At 32.4% G+C, this 12062-nt stretch overlaps 1 protein-coding gene and 1 non-coding gene across 2 annotated transcripts in view; both read left to right on the top strand.

The window, feature by feature from the left end:
• LOC125048765 (matrix metalloproteinase-2-like) overlaps positions 1 to 12062 on the top strand; it is a 141049-nt gene that overhangs the window by 51451 nt on the left and 77536 nt on the right. The window lies entirely within an intron of this gene.
• Positions 1635 to 1707, top strand: Trnak-uuu. Its single transcript has one exon. It is a non-coding gene; the product is annotated as a tRNA-Lys (tRNA).

Below are 12062 nucleotides of genomic sequence, written 5' to 3'. Positions count from 1 at the left end.
TACCGTCTCCCGCCGTGCGGTGCTGTCAGTGCCACGCGGTCCGAACTCCAATATAGCATGGAAATTATTCTAATACTGTGTATTTGTATATTTTATAATATCGCTTACACGAGTCCTTCAATAAAATAATAACTCACTTAGATAACATCTACTAATTTTTATATAAAAATTTGTAAAGAAGCATTGCTTGATATTGATTGATATTAATATGTCACCGTAAAATTGTAAAAACCGTTAGATTGTAATCTATCTCGCGAGATTGTAAGCTGTCGAAAGATTGTCAACTCAACATACTGCTTGCAATTTAACGTATTATTATTCGGTAGTTATATGAAATTGTTGGGAAGTAAAATTAATCTGTAACTGACCAAAGAAGTTTGAATGATAACTAAGTTAGTGTAGTACAATCTACCGAATACCGATAACCGATAACCGATAGATTACAATCTAACGGTTTTTACAATTTTACGTTAACAAATATAACCCGTGACTTTTCAAACTTTTTATTATATGTTTATTCATAAGACTAATAGATTAAATTTTAAATATGCTGTATATTAAACTAGCGAACCCTACAGACGTCCTGAACATTTTAAAAACAATGATTATAAAAAGCAACTGAAACTCTCAACCATTCTCGAAACCACACAAATCTCATCAAAACCGGGCCAGCCGTCTAGGAGATGTTTGATTACAAACACACGCACATATTTATAAATATAAAGATAATTTTTTATATTACACATTAATTATATGTATAAAATTAAAAAATCATTTTTACACTGCAAAGAGTCGTTAGTCGGCACATAAAAAATTTAGCACTGACCAACAGAAAACCGAGCTATTAACTCGAACATTCACGTAAAAGTTATAAGCTCTTCGGACGTTTTAATACAATATTGTGCGCAGCCCCAAGCTTAGGAATTAGGTTGACATTTCAATGCCCATTCCTCACCACGTCGCTCTTTATTTCCATAATACAAGTACCCTCGCGATTTACATCTATGCTATGAAGTTAGACGTATATTTTTAATTGTAGCCGCCCGTATACAAACATGTAAATATATAAACAATAATTCAGTAATTCTCAAAGAATATTCAACGATGCATTAAAAATATTTCCTACAAAAGTATTCTTCTCTCCTGAACTATGTCTATACTTAAAATAAAGAAATAAAAAACTCAAAATAATTAAAAGTAATATTATAGATTATGGTATAATTATTAGAATAGTAATAATGAAACAGTATGAAACACCAAAATAAATTTAGAAATATAATTCACATCAACCGCGATCAAAGTCGGGCGCTAATTTTGTTAGTTAAAGAGTTCATGACAATATGTATTCTTAAAAGCTTAAAGATCTTTTGACAAAATAGTTTCTTGACATTGTCATCCATTTTTAAAGAAATCGTAAAAGTTAACAGCGCGTTAAGTGCTGTCTCAACTAAGTGCTTATTTTTAAAAACAAACTCTACCCTTTTCAAAAATTTTAAATAAACATTAGTTCTTTGCTTCTTATTTAATGAGCTAGAGTTTTATTTGCATAACAAATCTTTTACAAAACAGAAATGTTATAATAGTAATTTACTTAAAAAAATATTATAATACATAATTTGGGACCTGCCTCATAAGCCCGGATAGCTCAGTCGGTAGAGCATTGGACTTTTAATCCAAGGGTCCAGGGTTCAAGTCCCTGTTCGGGCGGCTTAACTTTTTGTTTTTATTTTTTCGTAATATATCCAGTAAATTATTTTTAACTTTATTTGTCAGTTAAGAACGATCACAGAAAGTTGAAGCTCAAAAATTATTCTTTCGAATTTGCGACGGTGTCACTGACCGGCGTCCACACAAGTACTTGCTTAATAACGTATTGATTGTCTGATTAGTGTGAAACCTTATTAGAACTGTCTCGATAAATGTAGAGGGTCTATTCCAAATACACGTATCGAACAAAATGAGACATCTTATAAAGTATTTTTCATTAAGTATATAAAGAAAGAAGATTTTTATATATGAAATAGTTAGACTACAACGTTGTTGTCACAATTTAAGAATAAGTAAGCTTAGTAAAAATTAAAAAAATTGACGGTTTACAGCTGACATTATTTTACCGATTTTTGTAAGGATAAGAAGCATAATATTCATATTCATCAATACTTTACGTGCATAAAACACAGATGGCGCCAGGTACCAATAATTCTTTATTAATTTCATTACCAATTTGAGTCAGTTCTGAATCTTGTGTACATACATTATTCAACTATATATATATATATATTTGTAGGTTTCTTTTATACAACCTTATCGTTAGGAGTCACAGATTTTTATACATTTATATTTATTTATTTGGGAAACAAAACAGATACTGTATCTCTATACAATAAAAAAGTTAAAAAATAAATATGATACAGAGCAGAGCAAAACAAAACATGACAGCAAAAAAATTATAAATCCGGAGGTAGACAAACATACTAGTAGCTATAATAAAAAAGAAATATCCTTGTAGGATTAGGGCATTAATAGTTGTCTTAAATTATTCTTAAATGAAGCAGTAAAGGAGTGCGTAAAAGGGTCGATGTTAGTGGCAGAATCCAAAGTAGAACACATTCTGTGAAGATGCTCGCGGAACCTAATGTTGGTTCTGGAGTCGGAAGGTTAAAGGTTCTAATTTATTTCTCTGATTAAGAAGCTTAGCATTATATTACTGATACAAAGCTGTATTAGTAATATATTGATAAATAAATAAATTCATATACATTTTTCTATAGATATATGTCATGGTAAAAATGCACATCCCATCTGTAACTCAATGAATAAATTTACACAAAGATAAGTTTATTTCATTCAACGTATGGAAGGGTCAGTTGAGTGGCAATTCCAATGAAACATGAAACTTTTGATAGAATTCAACGCATTATCAGTAAAGTTTTTATTGAAAGATACATTATATATGTACTTTATTATATGTATTTTAAAACAACTAAATTGTCTTAGATTTATGCAGGTACTACACGATTTTAATGCGAATATAATACACGAATTGTATGAGTCAAGTAAATAATGTAATAAGACGTTCAAATTTATCACGGTTAAATTAATTTTATTTAAAAGAGAACATGGTTCTATATAATTTACGATTACATTGAAATAAAATATTATAATTTTCAATGACTACACTATTTGGCAACTTATTATATTATCTATAGAGGTAAAGTACAAAAATGGCTGAAATTTTTATTTTTATTGAATAGCATTAATTATAAGGATTTATTTTTATAAATTACGTTGATGAACAATGAGAAGTGAACAATATTTAAAAAATCGTATATTAAACACGATTAAAGAATCTAAATTTTATAATAAACAAAAATATCTTGTCTTTGGTCGTGAGATATAGCTCAAACATTTTTTTAAATCTATCGTCGCAATAACCACATTAACATACACTGAAAGAATAACACGAGGAAGCCGCCAGTAATGCCCATGACGTACTTGCGTGTTAAGAAAGTCATCAATAAAATAGCACAATTCTGACACTATAAAGAGTCGCCAATATGTGTGTGATTTAAAAATGAAGATATATTCGAAATAGTTACAGATCTATAAAAGTCACAAGAATTTCATATGACAAGTGCAATTCCTGTAAGTTCCTTTAAATTAAACGTCAAAGCTCCCGTAGCTCCGATATAGTGTTAGAACTTTATAATATCTTACGCTCTACTGACCTGAAAAGAGGATTGTAATTACTATAAATATAACTTGGAGATCTTTCTTGCGATTTCTGCGTGGAATTGAGACAAAAGCGATTTTTATAGGGCCTCGTCTATTTTCATAACAGAGTTGGTTGAGAAGTTTCAGCAGAAAATAAATAAATTTATGTTAAAGCACTTCAGTAAGTTAATAATTGTAAATAGTCTCAATAGATATTACGCAATTATATTCGAAAATGTAGCGGTTTGGTGGTTTAGTTGACAGGTTTTTAATTTTATCCCGACTTCTGACAGTCTCACGTAGACATATACCCAGGACCCACATAATTTAAAATCATGTAGAAACGATCCTATATGTTCGATATTGATTTAGTTTTGCATCTACAACGTAGCTGCATCGTAGCGCTACATACTCCTACGTGTTTTCTAAATTTAAAATCGTTTTTTCTATGGCGTAACTATATAAGGATTTAAATTTAATTTACTAGGTGCAGAGCTTAAGCGCTAAAAGCTCAATTAGGAATATAATATTCATATATTCATTAAATTCAGGCTTGTGTCCGGCGAACCTGAAACTCCAATTAAACGGAAGCTCTAGACGACTTCACAGGACTGCACGAGGCGATCACTCACTTGCACTTTTAATTAATTTATTTATTGAGGCGCGATCCGACGGCGCAACTCGCGAATCACCCCGCCCGCCCCTCGACCTATTATAAAAGGCGTGGAGGAGCAATGACGTCCGTCAGTTTTCTCAGGGACGCTTCGGGCGCCGACGCCCTCTCCCTGGAAAATTTCGGAAGTATTCTCAGTAATGTAATGGTAGAAAGTTAAGGGGTTTTTGGGTTTGTGTTTAGGGTTCGGTTGGTTTGGCGGCGGTGACCTTGAGGTGAGTGGCTATCGCGTGGGCGAGTCGATAGGCTTTGGGCGCTCCGCCCGCCCACGCGCCTGCATTACAGCTGTTTTATTTGATAACGTGTCATTCCGTTGCTTTACTTTTATTTATATACATTTTTCATTTATTTTTAACTTATAACTTATGTGTCAGATACTCAATAGTTCGTTATTTTTTATACCTTAAATCCGGGAACTGAAATTATTATTATTTCCAATTTTATTTTTACTCTTAAAATCTTGTGAACAAGTAAAAAAACATCTTTATAAATCTTATACGGTAATGTATATGGTAATAAGGTAACCGAAAATGCCACCATTTGTTGGGGCAATAGACACGCTGTAATTGCTGTTCACAGAATGGCTCTTAATTTGCCTAATCTACCCGATCCCACTCTTGCGAACTAAATCGCACGGTTTTATTGCATATTTAAGCGAGCCCTAATATGTCTTAAGTAATTTTACCATTATTCCCAAATACGGTACGGCAATAATACTGGAGCGCGTTATATTAATTTATGTTAGAAACTTGTTCGATTTTTAACATTTTCTTTCGAAAAATAATATTAACAAAACAGCAAATTTCTGTTCCGTAAACCACTAAACCGATATAAATAAAGTAGAGATAATAGGTAAAGATGGCTCCTTCATTCTCGAATAAGCAGATAAAATATTATAAGGAGAGCTCAAAAGACCATAGTCTTACTTAATATGCTAAAAATAAAAAAAAGTTCAGGGTAAACGAAGCGCATAAGTTACTAAAATCACAAATTTAACCGAAAAACTCACTGCGAAATAAATACGAAAATAAAAAAGAACAAACACAGATTATGCTGCTATTATATGCACAAATAAAACTCGAGACTTTTTGTTCCAAATAGGCTAAGCCTCGCCCTCAAATTTCCCACAAATAATTTAATAGGAGAGTTGCGTTTATTGTCATCGTAATAAAATTGAGATAAGGAAAGAAAACAGCTGCTATAATTAAAGAGAAAGCTTTTGCCTATGTTATTTAATTACTAATTTTGACACTTTCATATTTACGAGATTTCCTCTTGTAATGAAATTAGGCTCTTGAGAACTGTTTTATCTTGAAACGTAAGACGCTTAACAGGAATAATTATATTAGATTTTAAAGGCACTGCCATCTAACTTTATGTTTGTAATAAAAATTTGCTTTCTTTGTCGTTACTACGAGGTTATCGCCCGCGGCGTCGTAAGCGTAGAATCAGTAGAAAAAAATATAATGTACTTAATGTTCATATATTATTTCAGTTATCCTATTATTCGTTTTTGACCGGGCATCATCTTCGATAGCGCAGAACTACAAAGATTATATGTAGTCATAAAATGAAAAAGTATAAAAAATTGTATGGACAATTATTTTCTCATTGACTCGTTATTTTGTTCTTTTAATTTATATTTAGAGACAGGTAATTTCCTGTGATTCCTACTAATCACACTTATACTTCATACTTGTATATTTTCATATGTTCTTAAAGTAGCTCTTGTTTGTTATATCCAATGCCTTAAATACAAACACGCGCCCGTCCGATTACTTTACATATTCCAAGAAAGATAAAGTAGATTATATGTACCAGTAGATTTATTATCAACCATAAATCCCAGTAACTCCAAGAAGTAGGTACATGTACTACACGGCATATTTCACCTTTAAAGAAAATCTTTAATGAAAAGCGATCTCTTTCAAATACAGTCAATAAATATAATTCACGTTAAATTTATTGACTGGTCACTCGATGTTGCAACTATTTTCTTACAGCTATTTAGTATGCATTGATTACGAATTACAGAAGCTCGTGCATTGAATTAGAATCTACATCCATAATTGAATGACGAATATGGTTCAATTATTGCTCTTAGAGGCAATCCTAGTAACTAAATATAACGTACTAGCGACCCTTTCGCTTGGGTGAAGATATGGATATGTTCTTTAATATTGTGGTACATTTTTTTTTGTTCTATCGTCAACGGTTTTCGCAGCGCATTCGATGAAAGATACGCATTTTTTTACACCTTGGGTTTTATTGTAGTTTTAGTAGATCCTTATCTTGCAATTACGAGCTAGCTTTAATCAGTGATAATGTAGCATTCAAATGGTGAAAGAATGTTTAAAATCGGTCCAGTACTTTTTGAGCCAATTCGTTACAAACATAATTACATACAAATCTTTCCTCTTTATAATATTAATATAGATATAACATTTTTAAATAAAAAGAAATCGCTTGTGTTATAGGAAGGCCTTATTGAACCTTAAATTTAAAGCATTATTGTTAGCTAAATTAAAATGTGGTCAGCAAAAACATAAAAAGTACTTGTAATAATTTTCTTACTAGTTTTATGTCCCCAACGTGGGTCAAAAGGCATCCAGATTAGTCTGGTTTTTCCAGCTTTCTTCCTCTCTGCAATAATGATCTGTTGCCAGATCTAAGACGACAAGTCAAATTTGCAATATGACTTGGGATCTTGGGCCCATCCATTTCCTGCGTTGCACTGTTTTATCAATCGACACTACCACCTGGAATATAAACAGCTATTGATATTAGAATGATACCCGTAACAAATAATCGTAAAAGGTATTTTCAGTTCGTTACTGTTGTATTTGTGTTTAGACATTCAAAAGAACTCTAACGCTCAAATGTTTTGTATGAAAAACTGTAAATCAAATATTTTTGGGATAGCACTTTTGCCTAAGTAACTTACGGAATCTCTTTTAAAATCAAACACTACTTCCCATAGAACTTACAAGGTCTTTCATATAAATATCATACTTTAGATATTCCCTAACATGTGCATGTAGATTTGATTTGAAGCCAACATGCAGGGACTCAATCAAAATGTTTGCCTACATTGTAAGCCGTTCCAATATTTTCACCTTTCCCGTTGTTTCTGAGCTCGGATTTTATATTTTATTTCTTCAAGAGCTTTTGCGATTTTCATTTTAATAAAATGTATTTAAAACCTTTTTATCAACCTCCATCCGTTGATGCTCTCGGAATTAAAACCACGAACCAAAACACGGGCGCTGTGAATAAAGTTTTAACATTCGTTGAAATACGAAACTTCATTAAACAGGACCTAACAATTGATTTTTGTGTTTAACAATAAAATCTTGTAAAGATATATGTAAATATTCTAAAAATAGTATTTTTAAGTTCTGTTTCATTTATAAGTTCAAACATAGGCAAAATACCAATGACGAATTCCACCCACAACAGCCTTCATTTGTCTATAATGAAACATTGAAACCACCATGAAACAGATTCATTAACATGTCTGCGTCATGCCTCTATGATTACTAGACTGTATTATTACATGACGTCACGTGACAATCCCATACCTAGTAAAGCGTCTAACGAAAAAAGACTTTGGCCCTCACGTAAAAATGTTTACACAATGAACGCTTGACCGCATTTAATTGTTCTATTAAAATTCTCGGATGAATCATTAAGCTCTGACTTCTGATTCAAATTACTCTTATATTCAGCCCTTGGTAATTAAAAACGCATTTACATTGATGTGGTTATCGGATAGCTGGGCCACTTCACTCAGCATTATCCCGAATCAATTAACTCCATTAATAATATCCTAGGAACATGTTTCATGCAATTTAACGATATACTTTTAAACACACATGCAATTACGCCAAAAACGACGTTTAAGTGAAAGATTTATATTTAATACTAGCAGACTCAGTCAAGCGTTGCTGTGGCTAAGGTTTTTGTTATATCACATAGTAAACTATTCAAGGGAAACGGTAGGAGAAAACTAGTCATGGGGATCACCATGCTTTTTTGGTGGTTATGCCATTAAATTGTAGCTTATGTTAAACGTTGGCACTTTCAACACAGCGCCATCTGTTAGAATTATGTCTGTCAAATAATAAACAAATAATTTGTAATAAAATAATATTGCGGGTATAAATTAAGATGTGAGCTATCCAATCCAATATCAATCTTTTAAGTTGGATTAAACTGCACACGGTGTGCAAACTTGATAGAATTTGGTTTAGTAGTTTAGGAGTCCATAGCGGACAAACAACGTGACGCGTAATCTATGTATATTAAGATTTAATAAAGCCGTTAAAAAGTGCGGATCCTTTCATATCAAATGGCAAAAATACATTAGGTTTTGAATTGGCTAATTTAGGACCTCGCGTCGAAACTTTCCTAAAATGGAATCAACGAAACGAATTGAAACAAATTAAATTCTTCAGCATTACGGGTGAAAAGTTTCATGCACCGAAGTCAGATGTAGCATGAAATCTTCAACTTGAGAACCTAAACGAAGCTTATAGAGTCTTTTAACTCTCATTCAGCGTTCGTTCGGAGCCGCGTCGGCGCCTTGCCCTTATTATGCAAGCTCATTGTAATCGACTCTCAGCACTCCATGAAATCACATCGCTATTTGTTATCATTGCTATTTACATAGTTATAACCGAGCTAATATTTACAGTTGTTTTGTTTTTGTATTAATAGTTTGTGTTTTATCTACGGGAGTTTATACTTTACCGAATTCAAATTTGTTTTTATTATATGTATCGGCGTTGCGCTTGTTTTTAAAGCACTTGTGCAAGTATACGGTAGATTGGAGTGTCAAATGTCATTGTAGTGACTGAACTTATTAAAGCTAGGGCGGGCCACCTATTCTTAGACGGCCCTAAAAAAATAGAGCCGTCTTTTTCTTGTTATAAATTTATTATTGTAAATATTAATTAATTAAATTAAACAATGAAAAAAATATTATTAAGCAACCAAAGAATAAAAAATTTCTTTGTTACATTTTATCTGATTTTAAATATTTATATTATTAGATTTTGCGTAATATATGACAGGCGTATTAACAATATATTTATAAGTATTGTAAATCTTCTTTCATCTACTCAAACCTCGCTACATTTTCAATTGAATTTAAAAGAAAACCTTAATTTTTATTTAATTATAGGTAGAAGTGTTTACAAAAAAATAACATTTTTAGATATACAAATTAATGAAATATCTATAACTTAAGCTCATCGACTGTTACCTATGTAAAGTTCCCATATGATAATTTCGAATCAATTGCAAGCGTATACAGTATCCAGATTGTTTGCAAGGGACAAAATCAACAATTGAACAGGCGATATAGATTGTGCTGTGTCAACCGTCAGGTGCAGGTTAAAATTGAAATTAGGACATATCCGGAAGCCCGCTACAGAACTCCATTGAATCTGGTTTATTGTTAGTTTTAATATTCAGCGGCGACCAGAAAGATTGAGGGCATTTCACTGCCTTTTTATTTGATCATAATTCCGTTTTCAATTTCTAGCGAGCAGCGAGATTGGTGCGTAAAATTCGCGTAAACATTCAAGCGGTTGTGGAACAGTTATTCCCGACTGTTACCGGTTTATGCCATCGCCGAGTGTAAAGAGATAAGGTTCTTTATGTGTGTAATCATTTCGTGTTACGGCGACTCGTGAGCGTTATTAAGGCATCTCCCCAAAGCTTTTATGCTCCTTGATTTTTAAGTGTGTACATAATGTATGCGCTACGTTGTCCTCTTCGAAACAATACGTATTTGCCCTGCGGATTGGAAGCTGAATCTTACTGCGCCACATTCAAGCACATATTGGGGATTTTTAAAAAGAATCAAAGAGTTTAAATTAGTATTACTCATATAGTTATAGGACCTATGATGGCGATAAATTGGTGGCGTGATTACGAATTTAAACAGTCGTAGCTAATATGAATGACAACGGCTCGACCTACTCGACATTCATTTCCCCTGGCGCACCTCTCTTATAACTTACACGTAACATAGCCTTAAGACGAATATTGCATGGGACGATGGGGAAATCCTTAATGTAGCTAAGGCCCATATAAACTGATTTCATGAACAAAAGTAATTGAATTTTTATAAATAATCTCCAATTCTTGCGAGGATTTTGTTGCGTATTTCGTATTCAATAAGGTAGAATGAGTGGAATTTTCGGGGTTTGAATTGGTGCTGCAAACACGTTTATACATATCTGATGAGGGTGCAGGCTTCGGCGCCCTATAATCCAGAATCCTTGAATGTACGAGCGGTCGAGGTTTGAGAGCTTCAATCAGCCCTTAGTTGCGGGCATGCGCGGGGGGAGGCTTGTGGCGAGCGGGGGTGATGAGGACTTTTGAGCTCTTTGACACGAGCCACTGGCGGACTCTTCAAGTAATGATTCATTCTACTGATGACTGCCACGGCTAATGCACCTGTTTCGTATTTGGTTAAGGATACTTTTTATCTTTTCTGTTTAAGAATGCATTAGGCAGGCACTCACAATTTAAAGCGAACAGATATTGTGAAGTGGATTCTCTAAGGGAATATGTTTATTATACACATTACTATATAATTGTAGTGTAATACATGTTTAATTCAGCCGTATAAGAAGTAGAATATGTATTGTAAAAAATGCTGAATTATCTTTCTTGATTGCAACGCTTTTCTCGATAATGTAAGAAATAAAAAAAAAACACAATAAGAAGAATTCTATAGAATTAAATAAATCTGAATAACTTATTCTGTGCATAATTTTTTACGATAATATAATTGAATCGCCATATTATAAAAATGTTGTACAAATATTACACCTAAAACAAATCGAATGTTTAAAAAGCATTCTAGAAAAGTTGTTTTTGCTTCGATGGGCTCGCTATTCGTAAATTAAAAGTTACTTGTTTTTCGATAGTTTACAATTGCGTTTAACTGAATTTGAAAGGTATTTTGAACGTGATGTATTGTTGGTAAATCCACCAATTATGCAAAACAATAGCCGTCCATGATCACTGTTTGTATTGCTTAATTCTTATTCATAGTTTATTGAGACCTTAACTGTATCTACGTAATTCAAAAGTCTTTACTTTTATTAATAAACTGCAGACTGCAGACCTCAAATAGTCTAATTGATTTTCTATTTATTAATAAGGAAGTTGGACTGGGGCGCGTTTAAGAGTTTAAATTTCAAAACGTATATAAAAACCCTGAATATGCCATTTGTATTATGCCATTTGCATTTATATTATGCATTTGTATTATTAACTTAAAATACCGTGATATTATACCTTAACAGTACGTAGATCACACTAGGTATATTTTCTAGTTATGGGACAAAAATCCTATTTGTTCAGAACGGATCTTTGAACATCCATTTGTATGTTCCATTAATTAAGAGAAATTATTTTCAATTTAAGAAAATTATTAAATAAAAGTTAAGTTATCTCTATTCAAAAAAGAAAATATAATCTACTAATATTTAAATATTTACGCTTTGGATACAGTTGAATTTGTGGGAGGAAAACCGCGACCCCCTCACTTAAGTACGATAATTGTTTTAATCTACTAAAAATTCTAATTAAAACTTTTTTATCTCTTTCAAAGGGCGTCGTACCTTTAGCGACAAAATACGTGGTCAGAATTTAA

Source organism: Pieris napi, chromosome 4, assembly GCF_905475465.1.
Source record: "Pieris napi chromosome 4, ilPieNapi1.2, whole genome shotgun sequence".
Taxonomy (NCBI): Eukaryota; Metazoa; Arthropoda; class Insecta; order Lepidoptera; family Pieridae; genus Pieris; species Pieris napi.
Note: the sequence above shows the minus strand (reverse complement) of the source record. Positions and strands in the feature narration are given on the sequence as shown.